The sequence below is a fragment of the Calidris pugnax genome, unplaced genomic scaffold (assembly GCF_001431845.1).
Source record: "Calidris pugnax isolate Ruff unplaced genomic scaffold, ASM143184v1 scaffold95, whole genome shotgun sequence".
NCBI lineage: Eukaryota > Metazoa > Chordata > Aves > Charadriiformes > Scolopacidae > Calidris > Calidris pugnax.
The window spans coordinates 8,116,345-8,142,536 of NW_015090885.1; the positions used below are offsets into that span (position 1 = coordinate 8,116,345).

Genomic DNA, 26,192 nt, shown 5'->3' on the forward strand with positions numbered 1-26,192 from the left:
CACAATTGTGAATATGCTTGTTAGTGCGCTAAAGCGATATTCAGCGTATCTGCTGAAGCTTTAAGCATACCTTTAGAGGAAAATGTAGACATACCTGCAGACAGGTTATGTCTTTAACCCTGTGTCTACAGAGTCAGAATGCTCTCTTCTCATCTCTCTGATTTTCAAGTTAAATTAATTGTACAAATTGATTGAATTAATACTTTCTGGGGTATTGTATGGAGGTAGGTTGGTACCTGCCTTTTTAGGTGCCATTGTGCCTCCAGAGAATTATGTGCAGTGGCCCCAGCCTGGGATATCTTTTACATATCTGCCCTTCCTTCCTGTCAAGTCTCTTTTAGAAGTCTCAGTGCTTTTACGGGGTAACTTGAAGAGACCTCAGTACTGTGTACTTGGAGGCTTTTCTTTCTGGCCACCTGGACATGGAGATCTTGGAATTCTTGTAGTCGCCTTATGCATTTCATCTCTTAATACCTCTGTGTCTCATTTTGCCAGCACCTTATTGTCACAGTCTGTAACCTGTGGACTAGACCTCAAGCCAGATCTCTTGTGCTCTGTAAAACCCCCAGCCCCGAGCAGTGCTTTTGACAAGGCATTACCCATGCATATTTCTTTGCCTTGAAACACATCCTATTCTTTAGAGGCTGCCATGAATTATTTGAACATATTTGGTTTTTTTCTTCAGGACTGTAAGCTGCTGTAATTTAAAATAATGTGACAGTTATCTGCCTTGTATTTAAAAAGAAAATACAATTTTTTCGTCAGAAGTATCTTTTAACAGTTTGGCAGAAATGTACTTGTTCAGTTTGAAAATAATTCTGTTCTGATTGGTTAATGACATCCACCTGCCCAACGTGTTCAACAAACAGTATTGCACAAAACTTGTTTTCTTGTGTCCTTGGCCAGTATGCCTTTTGCAGAACATGTCTGTTGCATTTTAATTTTTTTAACACATGCACACACACACTCTCTCTTGCTGATACTTCACAACATGACATAGCGTAGCAGCTTGCTGTTGAATGATCCTACTCTAGTTATTTTGTATAGCTTTAGAAGATAAAATTAAGCATTAACTTTCTAGTTAATCTGCCCTCCCATGCAGAGGGGTATGTGTGGCAGTACTTCCAAAAGGAAAACCTGAAGAATAAAGGAAGTTCTGTTGCTGAACTGGAACCAATATGACCGTATAGTTCAAATTATTTTTTTTTCAACAATATAAAGTCTTTTAAAATACCATGTTAAAAAGAAATTTGTCATTTTCCACCCACTGGCTTTCTGTTTCTCAAGCAAGTCAGGCACTTCACCTGTATCAGCTTGCACCTTGGACTGAGAACTCCCTGTGTATGCTTCAGTTGCTGGCTGTGTGCAGAATTTCAGAAGGGCAAGTTTGGAAAAACAGTAGAAAAACTGCTGCTCGGAGGATAATTTTTATTCCTCCAGAGTGCAGTATTTTCAAATTATGAGGAAAATACCTTTCAGGAAAGCTCAGAAAAATGCTGTCTCTTGGGGAAGAAGGAATAAAATTACTTGAGATAATAATAAACTAGAAAAATGTCAGTGTCTCACAGGATGTGGGATCCAACAGGAGTCTTGAAATCATTTATTTCAAGAGCAAATTTATCATCAGTTCGAGGATACTACAGTGGAATACATAGGTGGAAGAAAGGATCTCTGAAATTCGGCATAGAACTTTAAAATAGGCAGATATAGAGCAAGAGGAGAAAGTCCAGGAGGGAATGAATTTAAGTACCTTTGTCTCTTGTGTCATAAACAACCAGCCCCACAGAGCTGTGCCGTCCATGTGTCCAGGAAGCTTCCCTCAGCTTACCTACCTTGTTTGTCTGCTATGGAAAGAACATTTGTTCTTTGCATACTGGATTATTACAATGTCATTGATAGTAAAGGAACATTACATATCCCTGTCATCTTGGCAGGAGATAACATGCTTAGAAGAAAAGAGCTATATAGTCTATGAAATTTTGTTTGATGTGGTCACCGTTTTTTTGAGTCTGCTTTTTGAATGGAGACAGATGGTTTTCACCACAAAACTCTTTCCATTCATTTCCTTAATTCATTCTGAGAGGAAGCTGAAAAAGCAATGAAGATTCAGAAGGGTAGACAAATGTGGACTTGACGTAAACTTGGATTTCTCGTAACATCTGAATTACTTGAATTTTAGGGGAATGCAGTCAGAACCTTAAGCCTAGATTGTGTCCGAGTGGTTTGTTCATCAGCATCATTCCAAGCTGTATCTGTGCCATAAGAATCTGTTTTCCTCACCAGTTGCATAAAGCCCACCTACCTCTTATATAGGTGAGGTGCAGGTAGGGGACTGGTTGGTGTGTGTGCTTTGCACTTGACTTGGGGGGTTGTGGTGTTGCTGAAGGGGAAGATTGCTGGATGGAAATAGCTGTCATAGTAAGAGGTGCTATGTGTTTTTGTTGTGAAGATAAATGAAAACCCAAAAGATTTTGGGGAAATTGAAAGGTTTTGCTCCTACTCGTAAACCTGTTCTGTATGAAATCTGTATGAGATCTGTATGAAACACTTTCTGTCTTTTAAGCAATAAAGATCCTGAAAAACAACTTTTGCCCCTTTTTAGTATCAATGAGAGGCTTTATAAAGAGCAGTGTTCCAGTGTAAGTATTTCAATATGGTGTTCAATAGCGTATCTGGGAAAAGCTGTGTATCACAATGTTTATTGTCAAACTGTTGTAAATTGAAACTATTTCCTATCCCTAGATCTCTGACCCTTTTGTGTCTACAGAAATGAGCTCTTTATTCAGATCGATTGCAGAAGTGTGTGTGTATTTTTTTAATATTTAGACAGTGGATTAAAAGCATTTGAGGCTCTATCCCCCATGAAATATTTTATGAAAAGGAACAATAGAAGCTTCCTCTTCTGCACCATCAGTTTTAAAGTAAATCCAAAGGGACAGTTTTACTCTATGCTCAGAAGATATCTCTGATGATAATGCTACAGTGCAACAAAATACATAGTGCTGTTTCATGCACTGGAAACAAAGCTGCAATAACTTTTCTTAATTGGGGTGATTTTCAGTCTTTCCACTTGGTAGTAGAATGATGGTATAAATAACAATGGAGTGCCCTTCGGGTACACTTTCTCTAAGTAGCAAACTCTGGTCTTTCATTCCTTAAGGAATCCATATGTTTGAAAATTAAAACCTGTCTCTTCAGCTGATTTTACTACTCCATGCTGCCCAGGAAATAAAGAAATCTCAGTGCTGAGAGTCTGCAATATATATTTTAGTGATACATCCTGGGAGGAGTACACTTGCTGGAGGACTTAATATGGATTTGAATGTTGCAATATGAGCAGTGATAGAGGTATTGCCTCACTAGTTCTGCTCTTCAGCTTTAAAAAAATAATAATTGTGTGTTCTTTGAGGCAGGGACTTTGTAAGCTGTATATGTCAGTGTAATGAACTCTTGAGACTTTATAGTACAACCAGACATCATTCCAATGAATAGAAGGAGGAACAGGGGCAGTGAGTCTATAACAACAGTATTTTATTAGACCAAATGGAAATATTAAAGTGAATTGCTGTATCTGATAGTCAGGTTCAGCATTAAAATTATTTCAACGGGAAATGTAGTCTACGTGGCTTCCAGTGTTGTTTACCAGATGACATCCTTGTGGCAGAGGCTGAAGAGATAAAGCAATGTTTGCAGTTCGTCACTGGTTGTTCCCTCTTTACTATGTGTTTTCTCCTCAATGTAACAGATCTGCAAAATATTGAATTACTATTCCATAGATTTCTGGATATGCAAAGATATATTTTTTTTTTTTTTCCAGCAAAGATAAATTTTGCAATGTCTGACCAAATCCAAATAAATAAATAAGTAAATACACATATAAATAAATCTTGTGATGGAATTAGTACTGTTATGAAAAATTTCTCAATAAGTATTTTAATTTTTTTTCCTATAGTTACTTTGTGAATATAATAGTTTATTTTAATGTTTGGGTGCCTGAAATTGAAAAGGTATGGAGAACCAGCAAGAGGTGCCCATATCATCTCTGCGTAAACAATTGGAAGTTTTTAACATAGCAATCAGAGTACAGATGAGGAATCCAACTCATCTTTATAGTGTACTTATGTTCATTTTACTACCTGTTAAATGCAGATTCTGTTTGTATATTATTTGATGCAGTACCTAAATAAAGGTACATGTACTGAGGTTCTCCAACTCTCTCTTCAGGTGATATAGTATCGTGCTTCAATGATATAATTAGAGAATTATTTGAATATAAATGTGGTCTTTTTGGGGGGTTCATTTAGCCATGTGCATTCCAGAGCTCATTTAATTATTGTTGATGGACAGGTGTCAAGTTAAGCCCTAAACATCTCTGCAGCCTTACTTGGCAGCTTGCATCTGTGTTGTGCTCTTATAGTGTCTGTGAGTTTCAGTGATGCAATGATTAAGAGCCCTTTAACTTCTAAGAGAGAAAAGTCTTCTTGTTCTGTATAGTCTTTGCTACATTTTTTTTGATACAGTTATTGAAGATCTCCTTGCTTATTTCTAAATAAAGGCCATACTTCCTTTCTGTGTTCTTTGCTGGAGCTTATATCTGCACCTGATTCTGTTCTTGCTAGCAGTATGTTTTTTTCTCTCTTCAGCATTACTTTTCATGTGGTCTTCATATTTCTTCTTTGGAAAAAATCTGGGAAAGAAAAGCAATGTCATTTGTCCGTTTCCAACCCTTAACTTCTAGGGGACTGTTTTAGTCATATCTGGAGATCTTTTCTGTAGATGAAGAATGGAAATCAGTAGCTTTAAGTGTGGATTTTATCAGAACAAAAAGGAAAATGTTTAGCAAATGCGCCCAGTGTAATATGACTGTGTCTCTGTGATAAAGACATTTAGTAAATATCTAAATTCTACCAGGTGGTTAAAAGATACTTGGCCCAACATAAGGTAGGATCAAGACACAATGGATTTCCAAAAGAGTGAGTGCCAGTACTTAATTTAAGTTATTGAAAAGCACTGCCTTTTTATGAATGAAAGCCACAAGCAGTCTAATTTTAGTGTGAATTTTACATGGTTGTTCACAATTCCAGGTGACTTTAAGGGTAGCCTGTGGATGTATCTTTATCAGTACCATATTTGAGGCTCTGCTTTGCTTCTTGCAAAGTTTTCCTCAGGCTGAAATTGTTGCTGGCCACTGAATGATAGCCCAGAGCAAGAGAAATGCAGGTAATGGATGCTTTCAAGTGATGGTCTGCACCAGTTGTTGCTTCATCTTTTTGCTTCATACTTATGTCTCACTTGTCCTTTGAGCTAACCTAAATAACAACACATGAGGCAGCCTTAATGCTCCCTACATAACATGTTGTCATCAATGTCTCCTATACACAAAATGTCTCTGTGAGCTTAGCTTACTCTAGGACAGGTGGTATGGTGAAATGGGTTAGAAATCCTGTGTGGGGAAGGGTTTTCTTGTTGTGGTTGTGGTCAGTTCTGGGTCGTGAAGTAAGTACTTGTACATTCAGTGTACTTTGAACTTTTAGTTGTCGTTAGACACCTTTCCCCACCTTCTGTTTTTTTAACTGAAGAATAGAAAAAGTAGAGGCTATGATCATTTTATTTTTATTTTATTTTTTTAAAAGGATCTGGGAAATTGCCTTGGGTGAATATAGCCATTAGTCAACTGCAACAAGAAAGACTTGGGAGTCTTTTTTTAAAGGAGGCTGGAAAAGGGATAAAAAGCTGCCTGAGTTTACTAAACTTAAATCTTCATAGAAGATTCTGGAAACTGGCTTTCATAAGCCCTTTTTTTTTTTTTTTTTTTTTTTTAAGTTTCATAAGTTCCAGAGAGAGATGTAATCCGGGGGCAAAATTCTGAGGAATGAATCCCCTCTAGAGTTTTTTTTTTTTTTTTTGAGACATGGGAGATCTCAGGGATCTTAAACTGTCTGGAGCTAAGTACTGCATATATAGTAATTAGCTGAGCTGAAGAAATTGTGGATGGATATTGATTGAGGATGATAAAGAACAGGCTAAAGGAAAGTTGTCACTGGGTTGTATTTAAAAAAAAGTAAGTAGGGTCAGAGGGTCAGACGAAAATTCTGTTTAATGTTTCCATTACAGACTTTGGCACAAAAAAATGGATACATGATGACACATACGGTTAGAAGCTGTTTCTGAAGCAGGAAGGGATGAAAATAAAATACAAGAAGAACTTGACAGTAAGGCTAGAGTAGTAAAAATTAGATGTAATTGAACAGCATGATATTAAAGGTCAGGCAATTAGTAATCTGGCAATTCCTCAGCTGGAAGCAACGGAAGCACAAAGCTTGAAAATATTAGTTTACACGTAACTGAGTTGCTGACTTGATGTGATGAGATAGATAGAGTCCTAGGAGGTGTTGAGCGAGCTTCTTTTGGGCAGGGAAGGGAGCAGCTGTCATGGCCAGGGTGAGGAGCACGGGTGGATGTTCCCTTGGGGAACCTTGTGCAGGTCTTATTACACATAAGGATGAACTCAAACTGGAGTAAGTGAAAGCAGGGCTTCTAGAAAACTGGGGAAATGGAAGAATATTTTCATTGATATTTCAAAAATGTAATTAACTGCTACTGACTGGTCAAATGCTTTAATTGATTGTTATTGAAGTCAGATAGCGCTCTTGCTAAGACCACTCTTCCTTCTTTTCCTCCCCACAGATGCTTGTGTCAGGGTGCAGGAAGGAACCAGTTGCTAACTAAGGACTGGAAGCTGGGAGCCCAGCACAGTAAGACAGCCAGCTGGGCAGTGCCCCCACCAGCATGGGTCCAGGGCCCTCACCATGAGCCAGGGCCAGCCCTGGGGAGGTCAGCCAAGTTCAGCTGAGAGTCCTCATTGCTGGGCAGGTCTGTGGTGATGAGATAGGTCTGAGGCCAGGCTGGGAAGTCAGGGTCAGTACCAGTGATGATAAGCAGGGTCAAACCAGGTTCAATCAGTGGCAGCTGAGCAGGTCTGTGGTGACAGGGCAGGTCTGAGGAGAGGCTGGGCTGTCAGTCCAGGGCATAGGGTCAGGTTCAGTGAGGCCCCTGGACAGGTAGGGCCATGGCTGCAATACTGCAGTGGTGTGGTACAGGTGGGGTCCTGGGTGAGAGCCTCAGCTTAGAAGTGGCTCTGAAGAGAAGGGAAGCCCTGAGGAGGCTTCTTCACAACAGTTTTTCTTCTTTCAAGCATGTGCCTACCAATGCTGGCCCTGAGTCCAGGCAGCAAGGCTCCTGAGGACCAGGGGGATGCATCCAGGGGACTGATGCTTCAAGTCTGTGTTAAAAGGTGTCTTCCTTGAGCTGTTCCATGTTGCAGTACCTGGTGTATTTACAGCTGTCACTTAGTTTATGTGAGTGGCCAAGTTCCTCCCAGAGGAGCAATGCCTAGGGAGTGCAGGCAAACCCACCCAGTTAAATTTTCCCACATAAGATACTCCTTTAGAAATGCTACCTTGTTAGGGCCTGCTGCCATCCCATGGAGGTTTTGCCACTGGGGGCCCAAGGCCAACTTTGATATGGCACAGCTGGATGACCTTCAGAGGCTCTGGTGGGGCCCTGCCCTTCCTTTCTGAGGAGGTAGTTTCAAGGCTGGGCTCTCGCTTTTGGGGTCTGCCTGAGCTATGATGCCTGCCCAGGCGCCCAGTTGGTCTGGTCTTTGACCTGAACATCTGACTCCACAGTTGACTTCAGCCCTGCCTTATCACTGGGCTGTTGGCTGACTCTTGTTACCATCACTGGTCCAACCTGTTCTTGTTGCTCCTTGCGCCTTTCATTTTTGACTTGAGCTTCCTGCTCCATCAGTTTTGGGGTATTGTCAGGAGGCAGGCCAGATGTTTTTGGTATCAAGATAGGAAGAGAAACAGAATCCTTTGATTTACATGCTATACACATGTCATTTCAGATACCGTCCCCTCCTGATAACTCTCCCTTCTAAAATAAATAATTTTAATTTGTTTTCATGCTCTCTTTTTATGATATCCTCTCCACCTTCTCATGATAATCCATTTATCAGCTGTTGACCTTAGCAGCAACTGCCAAATTTAACATGCAGAAGTTCTTTATGTGATTACAAAGCAAAATATCTGTGCTGGACTCTGGTTAAAAAAAGAAGAAATATAAATCTTGATTATTTTAATACCTATGTCTAATACATAATAGAGGAGTTGGGACGGGTCAAGGAGAGACTTTGCTTTGTCTGCAGACTGGATGACTTATCTGTAGTATATAAATCTGTTAGCTTACAGCTCCTTTTTCAAATCATTTCTATTGCATGCTTCCCATGAGTAAGACTCTTGCTCTGTTATATGATCTCTCATTGAACTTTGTCCTTAACAGAAAAACTTCATAACAGAAAAATATGTCATATTATTGTCCTGTTTTTTTCTTTTGTTTAAGGCTTAGTCTGTCTGGTTTAGGCCCAGTAAAATCAGTGCTGACTTCTCCAACTATCTAAGTTTTAGATGATGCTTGAATCTGTCCTGGCTTAAACATACATGGAAACAAACAACAGTTTAGAACACCTTGATCTTGTATTGTAAAACTGAGAGGCTGAATTGTTCAAGAGAGAGACTGGAAAAAACAACAGAGATATTTTGCAAAGAAGAAATTTGCTGAGCCTGGAAGGGAATGTTATTTGATGGCCTGTTGCAATGATAATACCCCATCGTATTAAACTATGCCACAGTGATCAATATAGTCATCTTGGACCAAATTGAGGTGGATCAACTAGTAACAGACCATCCCAGGAGAGGACCATGAGGAAGAGTTGGCTGTTTTCTTCAAATTGATAACCCTTTTGGGAGAGAAGGGAAGGGAAATCCTTGCAAATCACTTTATATCCAGGAGAAAAAAATTCCAAACACGGAACTTTGGGGTTTATTTATAGCAGCAAGAGATAAATTAAAAAGCAAACTCGTTGGCTGCATGGACATTCAGAAGAAAAGCCACTGCTTTCCCACATTTGCCAGTGTGTTTCATGACTGAGTGTTTTAGCAAGGACTGAGCAAGGAAAGGATTGTAGTGGTTCCTGTAAGGTGGCCTTAACTTAGTAAAATTAGAAAGTTTAGTAGATGTGCTTGGAATTTCCATTGTGCTGCATACTGTACTTTCTTCTGTTGCACTCATGTGATGGGAATGTATGTTCAGTGGGGATTAGAGTCAGTATGGCAAACTTCAGGTATTGACTTTTAGACACGTAAAGCCAGTGTAGTAACTATAGGTGTCACTAAATTTGCTAAGCGTTTCATTCCTGGTTTAATGAATGTAACATTCAGTTTTATCCACACATTTTTATTCTTCCCTAATTGAGAACCTAAAGGATTAACAGGATGGACACCAACTATAGTAATTTTTATTCTGATATACAAAAGGTGCTTTCAATTTGCATTTTAACTCCAGTTCTGCTTTACCACTGATAATGCGTAAAGCCCAGTGATATTATTACACTTTGACACTGAATTACCAGATAAATGACTTGTCAGAGTTCATTTATGTTTCTGAATGTTTGGCACAGAGTGACAGCTGCATAGAGCTTATAATTCAGTGGTGCATTATCTCAATGAAATAAAGCAGCTTCCCCTGAAAAATATATGCAAACCAAAATCTTGGGGGCCTAGATAAGGTGGTTTTAGATTCAAAATGTGATTGTGTGCCAAGTAAGAGGATTAGTTCTAGAAGTCAGATAATGCTAGAGGAAAGGAGATACAGTGACTTGCCTCTTTTTGAGTAAAGAGCAGAATTTTGGATGAACATCAGGCATCTGCACTGGAAAAAGTTTTCACCCTTTAAAATGGAAAAAGAACAAAGTTACTGATACTGTTCAAATTCAGTTTTGTGTTTAGTGTATTCTGGTTCCCACTTTTTTGATATGCATGATCTCTGCACTCTGCCAATCAATGTGATGTGGCTTTTATCTGAGAAAAAATGAGGATAGCAAGTAATTTAAAAGAATCTGATGCCACAGTGATGCAGAATAAAACTTCTGTATTTCCAATTCAATTTCTCTTAGATGTTGGGGGAGATATATTTGCATTAAATTCCAGAAAAAAAAAGGTAGCAAAAACTAATGCAGACCCTGCTGCCTCTCCTGATCCTCTTAGTGCCATCATATATCAACTCAGGGTTACTTTGCCAAAACCTCTGTGTGCAATGTATGATGTTCAGATTTTAACATTTCTTAATTTTGCACATTTTGGTTTGGAAAAGTGATCTAAGCTGTCCTCATTCCCTTTCTGCTAATACTAAATGTCATGGGAGCTCATGTCACAGCTGCAAATGCTGGAAGGCAGCCCTGATGCTTTGCAGGTGTGTGGCTGTGGGTCAGACCCAGGTGGGGGAGATTGAGGTGGGAGCACCTTCCGTGAGGAGGACCTTCTTGTCTCCTCTCACCAGCTCCACTAGGACTATGTACCTGCCTGAACAAGCCTTTGCTGCCTTGACCTGCTGGCTCAGGTCCACCTTGTCACCAAGGTCTTTCCTGGTGATTCCTGGGCTGCTGGCTAGCCCTGGATGCCATTGCTGAACCTGCTCTGCACTCTTTGCTCCAGTATGGTTGTTGCCCTGCTGTTATGCTTTGGGTCCTAGGTTCCTGACCTCTGCAGAACAACTGGCCTGTGCTGCTCCTCATAGTAAGGTACTGGCTGTTCTCATTTATGGCACTAGTTAGTTTACTTTTATTGTGCTCTCTAGATAGTGGAATTGGGAAAGGGTTTGATTTTGGATTGTTTTTTTCCAGCCTAATAGTGCAACAGAATGAAACAGAACTACTAATGTTGGTAAAACTTGAGATGACATTCTGCACTCCTTGGAATGGGAGAATAGTGCTGATTATATTTTTAAAAAAAACAAAAACCCACACAGTTGCAAACCTGCATTAATATCTTCTTTTACTTCTTTAGCTACTATAAATGCTGTCATAATACCAGATTGCCAGATACTATTATGGCCTGATTACTGGAGTTTCAGCCCTAACTATATTAATTTGCAAAAAGAATTTTATAATTATGTATATTCATCAGTTCAATTCATGAAGGACAATGTGTGGCATACAGGAAATTAGAGCTGTGGAGATAAGAAACTCTCCCTCCCCCACCTAGCAACTGTATAATTAGAAGTGCTCATTTAGTGGATCAGTTCTCAATTATCTGTTAAGTGTAAGTATTTGAGTTAGATATGTTCCCTTGTCTAACGTGACTGAACATAATTTAACAGAGAATATGTGAGATGTTGGCTACTGAAGGCAAACTGACAGATGACACTTCTTATAAATTGTATTTCTGAATATGAAACCTCGTACGTGTAGTCCATGTTTATTCTGAAAGGGAGTCAGGAGGTAAAAGGCAGAGCTAAGACTATATAACATTCTGTAAGGAATACTTCCAGGGATGTGCTATATAGTTTCAATTTGTTATAATGAGGCTATGTTGTAATAAATACACATAGTAAATTGTATAGGAGTATCAGACAGGATTGATGGTGGCCATAACAAAGTTCTGTTTATGGATCGGTACATCAAAAGGATCGGATACTGCCTGTCTCTTATGCAGGTACCCTGCTGCTGAAAGAAAATATCTCCCAAAGAGTTTGATCACTGGAAAAAAAGGAGTCCATAGTATAAACTTGTTTGTGTGCATATGGTGTGACTTTTCTGTTTGTTTTGGGGGTTTTTTTAACCCTTGGCTCTACCTGTGGTTATTTTGTGAATGTTGTCACTATCTGGTAGAGTCTGTCTTTAGTTGGTTTAATATTTTAAACTGTAGACTTTGTTAATACCTTGTAGTTACTTGAACAGTTTAAGTCTTTGTTTTTAAATATTCTGAACACCAAATAAATAGCATTACTGGAAATCTAAAGTTTACCAATACAGAAGTGTTTCTTCAAAGAAAGCTAGAGAGTCACTTTGTAGCACACTCATGACTTTGTCCCATATGATTTTTTTTTTTTTAATTTTTTTAGAACACAGTAAGATTACCTGAGGTAATAGGGCAGGTACAATCTTTTCAGCTTTAGGAGAAGCTGAAGCTGAGAAGCTGGTCTAGAAAATCAGAGGCTTGTTTAAAGAAATGCATGGGACCTGGGCAGTTGGTGACATGGACTACCCTCGAGCAATTCAGACTGGTTTTTGGGTGATCTGGGTTACCTTGTTCCTTTCTTGCAGGCTGGTTCTTCCTGCAGTTCAGGCAGGTCCAAAGATGTTAATTTAGACTTCTTCTCTTATAATCCTTATTGTCCTTGGAGACGTGTACTAATCTTGTTTAGCTGCATGGTTGCTAATCTATTAATCTTATTTGTAAATGTGTTAAATATTGGACTGCACCTTATCTATAGCAACCTTATCACAAAACTCAGGCAACACCAGATAGAACATGAGGTGTTGGATAATGAATTTAACAGGCAAAATCAGCATCTGTGTTTCTTTTGCATATTGCTTATGTATGATTTTTTCAAAATTTTCAATGTCAAAGATTCAAACACTAAAACAGATGTTTACGTCCACAAGACCAGCTTTTAGACCTACAGTGAGAAAGTTCACTTTAAAATGAAAATGCAGTAAACTGCTTATCTCCTCTTCTCTTGTTACCAGTAATGTTTTGCTCTTTACACCACCTGCTTTTTCTTTCTAATTGTTTTGACTATTTACTATAGTCAAGCTAAACTCGTGACAGCTGTTCTCAATTGGAAAATGCTGCTTCTGCTTCAGAAGTAAAAAGCTGCTGAATCCCGATTCCCACACCTCAGCCCAATTATATTAATTGACCTACCAAGAGATACTTCCAGAGGCACTCATAGTAAGTGAACAGTAGGAATACAGCAGTAAACTGTAAGTTCACACCACGCCTTTCTTCATGTGATACTACAATTTCAGGATGAAGTTAACCGAGCCTGATTTAGCAGAAGTGTGTCTGGTGTTCTGGGGGTCAGTAAAGCCTGAGGAAGGCTGCTAGCATTGAACTCGATGCCTCCAGTTCTGGGGGGTGTGTGGCAATGGTTCAGACCTGTCTCTTATGGTATTAGATTGATATTAGATTGTCTAGCATAATGAAAGGACAATGTGTTTCTCATCCAGAGCTATGTAACAGCAAGGGTGTTTTGTGATGTGGGGAAAAAAAAAAAGGACGTTCTGGTTCCAAACACTTGACTTTTGATAAACTGAAGTGCATAAAAGGACATAAAGCCTGAGATACTATTTAAGCCCAGGAATTAAGCCTAGTTATTACATCTTCTGCCCCACTCCCCTTTCACACTGTAGATATAAAGCAGAATAATTAAGCTTTTTACTGGTCATTTGATGTTGTTTTGCACAGATTTATTTCAGCTAAGTGGCTTTCAAGTGTATGCAAATGATAAGAGAAGGTTTTACTTGAGCACTTTGTCTGTGAAATATGATGTTGGTTTCCCATAAACCATTTTTTAAAACTTACTGATTGCTTCAAATCAGTAGGATCAAGTAGGGCGTGGTGTAATATTCCTAAAAAGGTTTTTCATGACTGCAGGAAGTGTGTTAATTTTGAAACCAGGCCTTCATTTCCACTCGATGCATTTGTGCTTTTCATTAATGCGTCCAAAGACATGTTCTGTTGTATTAGGGGCAGGGGGTACAAGTTAGGTGCACTTAAGTTTTATGCTCATCTCTGTGCAATCGGTGACCCTCTCTCTGCTATTAGTCCTCTTGGAAACCATTCATATGCATTTTCTTGTCTTGCTTTGCTTCTGTGGTCTTGTGTGTATAGGTGTATGTCTCTCCACTTCCCTCCACAGAATAATTTCCTTTCTTGTTCCCACAGCACGTTCAGATGCATAAGGTCATATTGGTTTCATGATTAGAAAGTAAATGTTATTTCAGTATGTGAATGTTAGGTCAAAAAGGTATTTTCAGTATAAAGAAATGCATCGCAATCAGTTTAACTGCTCTTTCTGCATGGGGAATAGTTAAGAATAGATAGCAATTCCAATTTATTAGAGTTGTTTGAAGTCGTCTTTCTTTCCAAGTTATTTGATGGTTTGATTGGGACTTCTGAAAGATTTGGTTTGAAAACCTCAGATTTTTCTCCCAATTTGGGGGTAGTTCTTAGTCATAAAAGTGGAATTTATTAAGAATACTTCTCTGTGTAAACAAAAAAAGAGACATCCGTAATAAAATCCAGTTTAAAGAGAATGCAAAAAAGATGAAATGGCATTATCTTTAACCCAGCAGACTACTTGTGTAATTTTTCACCATACAACTGAAGTAATTGGGTAGCCTGATGCATTATTATACAAAGCAAGGATCAGTTTCCTTTCCTTTAGAACTACTCCTTTGCATAATTATTCCTTAGTAGGGTAATCTATGACATCTAGATATAATCACATAAATGTTGCTTTCCACCTGGGTGTTGATGATACAAGATGTTCTATCATATGTTGTCCCTTCTTTTGTTCTCCTACTGTAGTTACCTTCTCCAAATCTGTGTGAAACGTCATTCTTCTAAAGAGTAATTCAGAGTGTAAATATGGAAAGACTTTTTAGTCCTAGACTAGGTCATTACTTAGAAGGATGAAGTGTATGTTTATGCATCTTCTATGAATATTTACCTTACTAGCTCATTTATGATAAGCCTCAGCTTCATGGCACTTAGAGAATCATGGGCATGTCACAGCTCCCTGTACTGAAGATCACCCTTCAGAGAAGACTGAAACTTGTAAGAAGGTGGAGGTGAGCTAGACGCAAGTGTCTTATCTGGCCTCATCTGGAATTTGGTTCCAGTACTGCTTGTTCGGACTGGTGTGTCTGGTTTGGCAAATTGGAGTCGGGATCAAAGAGACTGAAAATTTTGAAAACAATAGTTATAGATAAACATTCTGTGGCCTGTGATGAAAGTTATCAAGGATGAAAGTTACTGATACAGATATTTCAGAAAGGAGTTAGTCAAGGCTTAAGGGTAAGAATACTGTAATATGTAACAGCTAAGAGACAGAGGGAGTTTTCAATTCATCTGAAAATACATGGTAATTCCGCAACGTTCATTATGACAATTTCACCACGGGGAAAAGTCTCTCATTATGTGAGCATTGACACGCTTTGATGAAAATTTTAAAGATGTGTGACAAGTGAAAATTTTTCCACATTACTAGCATGTGGAGAATCTGCAGGGGGTTTGAGGACCTTTTTGAATAGATGAATAAACCTTATTTAACTAGAACTTCTTAATGAAGATGTTATATCTTCAGTCTAAAAATTAACTTGAACTCTAGTTACCCTTACACTTACCAGAAAAGCATGTAGATTTCAGCTTCACAAAACAAATCTTCGTGTACTTGAAAGTATAGAGAAAACTTTTTTCCCTATTACTTACTTGAGAGCAGGGTTGAATCCCCGTAGAAGAGCCTCTACGGTGAAGTCAATAATTGTGTGAGTAGGCTTGAATCCCAGATTTCATAATTACTGTCCTCCTTTCTGCTTTGGCTTTGTCTAACTTTATTTTTCTGGGGAGTATTTCAGCTCCTGGAGACAGCTTATGTACTGAATGCATTGAATGTATTGTATATACTGAATGTATTAGTTAATCAGCCTAATACAGTAGTGTTACTTGCTTGCAGTTTAAAAGCTAATGAAAAAGGATAAATTTTCAGTTGTTAAACAGAATGATGAAAAGAGGGCAAAAATATTTTAGGAACTGGCACTGTTTGGTGAGGAGTGAAGGAACCAGGACTGGTGTTAAGAGCAGCAGGGCTAATGCTAGTACCCACATTGACAGTGGTTTTATGATCAGGTGTATTTTCCTCCTTGCCAATAAAAAACCTCCCCAAACTCACAAATCTATGATTTACTTGAATTTAGAAGTCCAGCTGAATCTTTAAAGTGTCTAGTGTTGGGGACTCCACCACTTCCCTGGGGAGATTATTCCAATGGCTGATTGTTTTCATTGTGAAAAATTTTTCTCTTATGTCCACTCGTAATCTCTCAGGGAGTAACTTTTACCCATTACCCCTTGTCTTTTCCATGTGACCCCTGTAAAAAGGGAGTCTACATCTTCTTTGTAGCCACCCTTTAAATTGTGGAATCTGGTGATAAGGTCTCCCCTAAGACTTCTTTTCTCAAGGCTGAACAAACCCAATTCTCTCAGCCTTTCCTCATATGGCAGGATTCCCAGTCCTTTGACTGTTGTTGGTTGCCCTTTTCTGGACCCTCTTCAGCCTGTCCACATCTTTTTTTGTATAGTGGGGACCAAGACTGAATATATTTGTAGGGGTCAAGCTTCTGTAATAGTTCACTTACCAACTCTTCCTTTATTGATGGTTGGTTCTGTGTTTGCATCAACATGGACTTTTGTTCCCAGGGCCTGGGGCCTAACAGAGGTGAAGACAGTGCTGAGAACCTCTGTCTTTTCAGCATTGACAGTGACTAATTGAAGCCCTCTCGTGTTTAACAGCGGGCCAATATTTTCCTTCTGTTTCTGCTTGTTGATTACATACCCGGGGAACCCTTTCCTGTAGCTTTTGACATCTCTGCCCAGTTTCAATTCAAGATGAGCTTTTGCTCTTCTAACTGCATCTCCACATGCCCTGGCAATGCCCTAATAGTTCTCAATGTCTATTTGTCTGTTTTTTCCATCTCTGGTATGATCCTCTTTTAGTTTTGAGCAGACTCAGAAGCTTGCGTTAAAACCAAGGGAGTCTCTTGCTCTGCCCTTCCCTTACCTTTAAAGGGGATGAACTGGTTTTGTGCTTCCAGGAAAGTGTTCTTGAAAAACTCGCAGCACTCCTTAACTCCTTTATCCTCTGTGGATTTCTGGTTTTCCATTTAAGGATGTCAGAAAACTGTAGATTTTTGGTAAGGTAAATGCAATAGTGTTTTACGAGATTTAATGTCAGGGTACACTCTATTTACTGCACAGAGGACGGGGTCAGACAAGCTGTCAGGGAGACCCTCCCGTTGAGTCACGAGGTTCAGAAAGGACCCCCTTGCTTTCTAAACTCCTTCTCAGAGAGCAGTCTGGGTGCAGCTGGATCCAATCCTAGTCCCAGACTTGGTCAATGATTCATGTCTAAAGGATTATATATGCACAATCAATCCTTTACATTACTTAGCTGAGATTTCAAAGCAGGGAGAGCACACCGCCACACTCAGTCACTAGTGTGAGATACTTCCATGCATTGTAGTCAGCTATAGATCTAACTATTGCAAAATATTTGGTATAATACACAAGTTGTCACCTTTTTCAGGCTACAAATCTCTGTTTAAAATACTGATGCTTCCGACTGACAGCCACACTCCGTTTTAGATGATTAACCCAGCCTTTGGTTTCTTACTCTGTGCTGTATGAAGAGAAGGACTGACCCTTCGTAGAAGGACTTGATGTCCTTCCAGGGACACTACTGAAAATGTGTTTTCCCATTTTTGTTTGCTTGGGGTTTTATTTATTTGTTTTGAAAGTGCAAATACACTACTACATTAACTAAATACCTGTTCATGTAAACTTGTGTACTTTTACAAAGAATTCAAATAAATTTGTGAAGTAGTTTGTTTAAACAAAAGGCATTTGTTCCCAAATATCTTTAATAATTCTCTTACTGTAATTGCTCTTTGTTTTCCTAGAGCAAAATAGACTTATCTGTACTTCTGTGAATCACCTTGCGTATTAACCTTTATAAAGATTAGGAATGTGCAAGTTATATTTTGTTCCTTTTTTGCAGGATGCAAGTGGTAGGAGATATAGCTGTTATGAGCATCTTGACGTTGTAGTTCTGTTACAGTCCCTGATTGAATTACTGTCTGTTGCAGTTCAATATTTTTGTTTGTTTAAAACCACTTCTATTGAGCTTGAGTTTGAGTAAGTTTATCAATGATTGATTTAGAGTGTGGACCTCCCATCTTCTTCTGTAGTGAACACAAAAGCAAAGAATTTAGTTACTTTCAGCAACAATTTCAACTTATTTTTGGTGATCTGTGTGCCCCACTGAATCTGATGAAGCTTCTTGGTTCTGATGCACCTGAAAAGCTTTTCTTAACTGGTTTATGGTGACTTAAAAATTTTATTTTTTGATATAATCCAGTGGGTTTTTTTCCTTTCTGTTTTCCTCCTATGAAAGGTTGCTCTGTTAAGTATTAAGTGCCTCCTTTACGTGACTGTTTGATTGTGCCATTGTTTTCCTTTGTTTTTTTTGCATAGTACTTATTCTAAACCTCTAGCAGAGTATCTATAACTGTGTACATTTTGCTCAAAGAAATTTATTCTTTTAGATGATCTGTTTCATTTTGACTACACTGCTTTTATATAAAACTACATATAGTTTATAGATACAGTTTATAAAGTCTAGTTTAAAATTCTAGTCTAGTACTGTTCCCCTATTGCAAAGATAGTGTAACAGTTGCTGCCTGCATTACAGAGTGACTATAGTAATTTCTGTGCGGTCCTTTGGACTAAGTCAAGAGTTACTTTTGCTCTGGCTGTGATTGAAATCTTCCACTATATAGTGTTGTTGTGTTTTTTGTGGTTTTGTTTATTTGATTTTCCTTTTTGAATTGAAGAAATAGTAGGATTTTACTCCTTTCTATACATAGTACTGTAGTCCGTATTCTTTCTGGTATGCTGTATCTGGCTTTGGGAAAAATATCAGTTACATACAGCAACTGAACTCAAACATTAAATAAAACCCTCAAAAAGTACTAATAGCTAATACTGAGGATAGAACTAAGCAGTCTGGGTGGCATTATCTCAAGAATGACGAGAAAACAACAATAAATAGCGTGGAAGTACAAAGCATAGCCTTTTTTAAAAAAAAAAATTTAAAAAAACCACAATAAAATAAAAAATAAAAAAACAAAACCAAACCCCCCCCCAAACCACAAACCCCTAGTCATATGATGGATCATCGTTTGTTAAGTAGGTAGTGTGACAATTGCAAGGGGTTTTTTTTGCATGTGGTTTGTTGGGGGGTTTTTTATGTTCAGATTTTCTAGTAGTTAATTAAATTTTGCCGTTGGTGGTGAAATACTAAATGAAATATTTTAAAAATGAAATCTGTCAACTGGTTTGCTGTATGTTTCCCATCAAGCATATCAACCTTTTTTTTCCGTATCAGAGGTTGAACAGACTAATTTAGATATGCCAAAACCAAGAATAGCATCTAAAAGCTGCCAGATGCTTTCATACAGATTCCAATATATGAATAAATATCGAGTAAAGTGTTTAACTACTTCTGGATAATAATTCACCATAATCTCCCTCGTGTCCTGAAACTTTCTGTTGAGCTTACTTACAACTTTGATCTATGTTCCCACTGCCAAGCTTTCTGCCTGTGAAAAGGCATCTGCCTCTGAAATAGGACTGGAAACGTGGTCATGAAGGTTGAATCTGGATGTCTGCTTAATGGACTATTACGTGTTTAGGACAATTTAGCTGTAGTTGTTTGCTTGTGGGACAGTGTTTGTTCCTTATTTTTCTAGCAGGCCATTGCATGTTAATCTTCTGGTGCAACCTGGGGGGTCCAGGTATGGCTTCTGCCTGTGGTGTGTGACTTTGGGCTGTGGGTTCGTGAGGTTCATGATTTTGTACCTTGCAAGACTCACATAGCTGATGAGTGGAGGGTAACAGGATGGAGCCAAGGTGATGTCAGCTTTCAAGCTGCAAGATTCATGAAGGTCCTTGAGTACGAGCAGGACATGCTTTGTTGTTCGGCATGGCTGATATTTCCTCGGCATGGCCTGTCTGTTTGTAGGTTCTGCAGTACTTTACTGGTATGATGATGAGTGGGGAGCAATCCATTCCAGCATAGTCCTGGACATCCCAAATCCTCCAGGCAAGGTATCACAAGGAAACCTCCTGCTGCTGTTCCCTTATCTTCCAAAATCCCAGGGCACCTGCAGTGCTTAGTATTAGTTTGCCTTGCCAGTTTGCTCATTTTGCTCACGGTAAAACCAGTTCTTTGCAGTGGAAAGAAGCAACTGGGCTACACTCATAAGCGCTGGCAGCCCTTAGGAAACTTGGCCAGTATGGAGGGCCTGCACTGCAGCAGAAATAGGTTTCAAGCATTTCCAGATAAATAGTGGGTAGACAGTTTAAATTCTCTTGGTGGTTTTAAGTACATTAAATATAGAAAATCATGAAAAGTATTAAGACAAACTCATGGATGAAGAATCCACCCAGGGTTAGTTAACACAGAAGTGTAACTGTAATGTCTGATTGAGGAAGTCCTGAAATTATGGATTACTTGATCAGGACAAATATAAAACTATATTACTGTCCATATACTTAAATTTTAATCATTTCCTGTTGGCTACGAATAGACACAAGACATAGGGCTAGGTTATCTGTATTCTGACCCAGTGCAACTGTTCTTTTTTCTTATGTACAGGCCTAGTACAGCTGGGTTTGCACTTTCCTGACCTTTGTGTTCCACCCCCCCCGGAATGGCAAGTTTCAGTTAGTGTAGAAGGTACAAGAGGAAGGTCTGCCTATGAAAAATGGTTGTCTAATTTTAATTCCCGGTTCTCCTAGATTTATTAACAAACCAGCCTGTTGAACAGCCTTCACAACAGCTGCATTATTAGACCCTCTTGGCAGAACCCAGCAATTTTTTGACTCCTGTTGCATCAAAGCTGAACTTCAAATACTTTGTTTGCCAAGTCTTGTACCCATCCAGGCAGTAGGACAGCCTACAGAACTAGCTCTGTCCAGCATGTAAATACTTGGGTTTTAAACTTTGCAAAGGTTGCAATGCAAAAATCAAAGTGCAGAAGTTTTGTTTTGACAAATGCAATTTTTGTCAATGCTAAAAATCGACAGAGCTTCACCTGGGCAAAGCTGGTGCATATTGGTAGTTGAATGAAGCCCATTGCCCCATTTGTCCTGTAGTTTCTTTTCTGCTGTTTGTTTCTTTCATTGTTCATGGAAGGTTTCAAACGAATATCTATGGCTCATTTAGCGAGGAAGGTGTGTGGATTTTCTTTCTTTTTGAAAAAAAATTGCTGTCTGTCAGTACCATGTCCCCTAAAGACAGAGGCTTATCTGTGAAACCTCCTTACAATTAATGTATAATGAATTCCAACCAGTTCATTAAAAGTGAAAATCACCAAAGAGACCTTTTAGGGCTAATCATGTATTCTGTATGGTTCAGTGTAAGTACAGTGTAATCTGAGCAGTCGGATAAGACATTGTCTCTGTGGTAATCTTTTAATATTGTTCAAAGTGTTAAATAAAAATAGGCTGAATGTGAAGTTTTGTATAACAGCCTCACTGAATGAAGGGTTTCATTTTTGATTTAGATAAAATCAACTCTTGTCGACAAGTCCATTTGCCTAACTCAGTGAAGTACTTGGTTACCTACATGCCTCATCATATTTGAGGCAGGTTGAATAAAATTTGCAAGCAAATTGTTTGTGTTGTGGGGTGGTTTTTACTATTTAGTGTAGAGGTTCAGAAGTTGGCATTGTTGTTTTCTACATTAAAATAATTTCCCAGATTGTAAACTATTAATTAAAATTTTCACCATCATATTCACATACCTTTTTCTGTAAATGAGTAAAGAACTGGACTTTCTGCCCAGGCTACTCATAAAACTTAAAGTCTGTGAGCTTATAGGTACTGGGCTGAAATGCTTCAACTTTTGTTGAATATTCATAGTACCTAACTTGAGATACTCACGTGACACTTTGTCTTCTTACCTCCTACATTTCAGAAGGTAAGAAAACTTGTGTTTCTCTCTTAAAAATTTAGATTTTTGTATGATGAAAGTTATATTCCAATGATAAGGTTATGGAAAAAAGGGGGAACAGTAAAACAGTTTAATCTTTGCTCTTGATGAGTGGAGGGTGCCTTTTTTTGAGATGGGGAGACTATAGCATCTCAAAAATATGTGCAAAAGCTATGGGGAGAAGCATTGTAACTGAGTATTAAAAAGACTGAATATATTTGTAGGGGTCAAGCTTCTGTAATAGTTCACTTACCAACTCTTCCTTTATTGATGGTTGGTTCTGTGTTTGCATCAACAAAATGGACTTTTGTTCCCAGGGCCTGGGGCCTAACAGAGGTGAAGACAGTGCTGAGAACCTCTGTCTTTTCAGCATTGACAGTGACTAATTGAAGCCCTCTCGTGTTTAACAGCGGGCCAATATTTTCCTTCTGTTTCTGCTTGTTGATTACATACCCGGGGAACCCTTTCCTGTAGCTTTTGACATCTCTGCCCAGTTTCAATTCAAGATGAGCTTTTGCTCTTCTAACTGCATCTCCACATGCCCTGGCAATGCCCTAATAGTTCTCAATGTCTATTTGTCTGTTTTTTCCATCTCTGGTATGATCCTCTTTTAGTTTTGAGCAGACTCAGAAGCTTGCGTTAAAACCAAGGGAGTCTCTTGCTCTGCCCTTCCCTTACCTTTAAAGGGGATGAACTGGTTTTGTGCTTCCAGGAAAGTGTTCTTGAAAAACTCGCAGCACTCCTTAACTCCTTTATCCTCTGTGGATTTCTGGTTTTCCATTTAAGGATGTCAGAAAACTGTAGATTTTTGGTAAGGTAAATGCAATAGTGTTTTACGAGATTTAATGTCAGGGTACACTCTATTTACTGCACAGAGGACGGGGTCAGACAAGCTGTCAGGGAGACCCTCCCGTTGAGTCACGAGGTTCAGAAAGGACCCCCTTGCTTTCTAAACTCCTTCTCAGAGAGCAGTCTGGGTGCAGCTGGATCCAATCCTAGTCCCAGACTTGGTCAATGATTCATGTCTAAAGGATTATATATGCACAATCAATCCTTTACATTACTTAGCTGAGATTTCAAAGCAGGGAGAGCACACCGCCACACTCAGTCACTAGTGTGAGATACTTCCATGCATTGTAGTCAGCTATAGATCTAACTATTGCAAAATATTTGGTATAATACACAAGTTGTCACCTTTTTCAGGCTACAAATCTCTGTTTAAAATACTGATGCTTCCGACTGACAGCCACACTCCGTTTTAGATGATTAACCCAGCCTTTGGTTTCTTACTCTGTGCTGTATGAAGAGAAGGACTGACCCTTCGTAGAAGGACTTGATGTCCTTCCAGGGACACTACTGAAAATGTGTTTTCCCATTTTTGTTTGCTTGGGGTTTTATTTATTTGTTTTGAAAGTGCAAATACACTACTACATTAACTAAATACCTGTTCATGTAAACTTGTGTACTTTTACAAAGAATTCAAATAAATTTGTGAAGTAGTTTGTTTAAACAAAAGGCATTTGTTCCCAAATATCTTTAATAATTCTCTTACTGTAATTGCTCTTTGTTTTCCTAGAGCAAAATAGACTTATCTGTACTTCTGTGAATCACCTTGCGTATTAACCTTTATAAAGATTAGGAATGTGCAAGTTATATTTTGTTCCTTTTTTGCAGGATGCAAGTGGTAGGAGATATAGCTGTTATGAGCATCTTGACGTTGTAGTTCTGTTACAGTCCCTGATTGAATTACTGTCTGTTGCAGTTCAATATTTTTGTTTGTTTAAAACCACTTCTATTGAGCTTGAGTTTGAGTAAGTTTATCAATGATTGATTTAGAGTGTGGACCTCCCATCTTCTTCTGTAGTGAACACAAAAGCAAAGAATTTAGTTACTTTCAGCAACAATTTCAACTTATTTTTGGTGATCTGTGTGCCCCACTGAATCTGATGAAGCTTCTTGGTTCTGATGCACCTGAAAAGCTTTTCTTAACTGGTTTATGGTGACTTAAAAATTTTATTTTTTGATATAATCCAGTGGGTTTTTTTCCTTTCTGTTTTCCTCCTATGAAAGGTTGCTCTGTTAAGTATTAAGTGCCTCCTTTACGTGACTGTTTGATTGTGCCATTGTTTTCCTTTGGTTTTTTTGCATAGTACTTATTCTAAACCTCTAGCAGAGTATCTATAACTGTGTACATTTTGCTCAAAGAAATTTATTCTTTTAGATGATCTGTTTCATTTTGACTACACTGCTTTTATATAAAACTACATATAGTTTATAGATACAGTTTATAAAGTCTAGTTTAAAATTCTAGTCTAGTACTGTTCCCCTATTGCAAAGATAGTGTAACAGTTGCTGCCTGCATTACAGAGTGACTATAGTAATTTCTGTGCGGTCCTTTGGACTAAGTCAAGAGTTACTTTTGCTCTGGCTGTGATTGAAATCTTCCACTATATAGTGTTGTTGTGTTTTTTGTGGTTTTGTTTATTTGATTTTCCTTTTTGAATTGAAGAAATAGTAGGATTTTACTCCTTTCTATACATAGTACTGTAGTCCGTATTCTTTCTGGTATGCTGTATCTGGCTTTGGGAAAAATATCAGTTACATACAGCAACTGAACTCAAACATTAAATAAAACCCTCAAAAAGTACTAATAGCTAATACTGAGGATAGAACTAAGCAGTCTGGGTGGCATTATCTCAAGAATGACGAGAAAACAACAATAAATAGCGTGGAAGTACAAAGCATAGCCTTTTTTAAAAAAAAAAATTTAAAAAAACCACAATAAAATAAAAAATAAAAAAACAAAACCAAACCCCCCCCCAAACCACAAACCCCTAGTCAGACATGTCATATGATGGATCATCGTTTGTTAAGTAGGTAGTGTGACAATTGCAAGGGGTTTTTTTTGCATGTGGTTTGTTGGGGGGTTTTTTATGTTCAGATTTTCTAGTAGTTAATTAAATTTTGCCGTTGGTGGTGAAATACTAAATGAAATATTTTAAAAATGAAATCTGTCAACTGGTTTGCTGTATGTTTCCCATCAAGCATATCAACCTTTTTTTTCCGTATCAGAGGTTGAACAGACTAATTTAGATATGCCAAAACCAAGAATAGCATCTAAAAGCTGCCAGATGCTTTCATACAGATTCCAATATATGAATAAATATCGAGTAAAGTGTTTAACTACTTCTGGATAATAATTCACCATAATCTCCCTCGTGTCCTGAAACTTTCTGTTGAGCTTACTTACAACTTTGATCTATGTTCCCACTGCCAAGCTTTCTGCCTGTGAAAAGGCATCTGCCTCTGAAATAGGACTGGAAACGTGGTCATGAAGGTTGAATCTGGATGTCTGCTTAATGGACTATTACGTGTTTAGGACAATTTAGCTGTAGTTGTTTGCTTGTGGGACAGTGTTTGTTCCTTATTTTTCTAGCAGGCCATTGCATGTTAATCTTCTGGTGCAACCTGGGGGGTCCAGGTATGGCTTCTGCCTGTGGTGTGTGACTTTGGGCTGTGGGTTCGTGAGGTTCATGATTTTGTACCTTGCAAGACTCACATAGCTGATGAGTGGAGGGTAACAGGATGGAGCCAAGGTGATGTCAGCTTTCAAGCTGCAAGATTCATGAAGGTCCTTGAGTACGAGCAGGACATGCTTTGTTGTTCGGCATGGCTGATATTTCCTCGGCATGGCCTGTCTGTTTGTAGGTTCTGCAGTACTTTACTGGTATGATGATGAGTGGGGAGCAATCCATTCCAGCATAGTCCTGGACATCCCAAATCCTCCAGGCAAGGTATCACAAGGAAACCTCCTGCTGCTGTTCCCTTATCTTCCAAAATCCCAGGGCACCTGCAGTGCTTAGTATTAGTTTGCCTTGCCAGTTTGCTCATTTTGCTCACGGTAAAACCAGTTCTTTGCAGTGGAAAGAAGCAACTGGGCTACACTCATAAGCGCTGGCAGCCCTTAGGAAACTTGGCCAGTATGGAGGGCCTGCACTGCAGCAGAAATAGGTTTCAAGCATTTCCAGATAAATAGTGGGTAGACAGTTTAAATTCTCTTGGTGGTTTTAAGTACATTAAATATAGAAAATCATGAAAAGTATTAAGACAAACTCATGGATGAAGAATCCACCCAGGGTTAGTTAACACAGAAGTGTAACTGTAATGTCTGATTGAGGAAGTCCTGAAATTATGGATTACTTGATCAGGACAAATATAAAACTATATTACTGTCCATATACTTAAATTTTAATCATTTCCTGTTGGCTACGAATAGACACAAGACATAGGGCTAGGTTATCTGTATTCTGACCCAGTGCAACTGTTCTTTTTTCTTATGTACAGGCCTAGTACAGCTGGGTTTGCACTTTCCTGACCTTTGTGTTCCACCCCCCCCGGAATGGCAAGTTTCAGTTAGTGTAGAAGGTACAAGAGGAAGGTCTGCCTATGAAAAATGGTTGTCTAATTTTAATTCCCGGTTCTCCTAGATTTATTAACAAACCAGCCTGTTGAAC

The 26,192-nt window shown here is 38.7% G+C and overlaps 1 long non-coding RNA gene across 2 annotated transcripts in view; it reads left to right on the top strand.

Annotated features, from left to right (window-relative positions):
* Positions 1 to 26,192, top strand: part of LOC106891007 — a 349,761-nt gene that overhangs the window by 55,564 nt on the left and 268,005 nt on the right. The window lies entirely within an intron of this gene.